The sequence below is a fragment of the Cariama cristata genome, unplaced genomic scaffold (genome assembly GCF_000690535.1).
Source record: "Cariama cristata isolate BGI_N322 unplaced genomic scaffold, ASM69053v1 scaffold185, whole genome shotgun sequence".
Classification (NCBI taxonomy): Eukaryota; Metazoa; Chordata; class Aves; order Cariamiformes; family Cariamidae; genus Cariama; species Cariama cristata.
The window spans coordinates 1,732-2,169 of record NW_009616724.1 but is presented as its reverse complement, the minus strand read 5'-3'; positions in this window follow the sequence as shown (position 1 = coordinate 2,169).

Below are 438 nucleotides of genomic sequence, written 5' to 3'. Positions count from 1 at the left end.
CCCTTTGGCTCTGGCTGCCCACCGGTGATGGAGGGGGCTGGGATGGGCAGCATCATCAAGGGTTTTCTGTTAACAGACCTTGGCTATTCTGGGGGGAGAACGCCCAGCACCACCCGCACCTTGGCTTGCAAAGTCAACCGTGTCAGCTCACGGGCCCTCGCTCGCAGGGCCTGGGGACCTGCCACGGCACCGCGGTCCTGGCGTCGTTGACTCAGGAGCTCACGTTTCCTCTGTTTCCCGGGTTGTCTGGGGTCCCAGGCGAGGAGCTCTGGGGTCCGCAGGACACTCCGTGGTCACGGTGGGTGCCGCACATTCGGTCTGCTCGGTGCTTGCCAGGGATGGCCCCCGAGATGCACAGCCCCAACCAGAAGGTTCGGGAGGTCCCAGCAAAGGAGCGTGGCTCCTGCTCTGCGGCCGTGCGGGGCCGGTCTCCAGAGC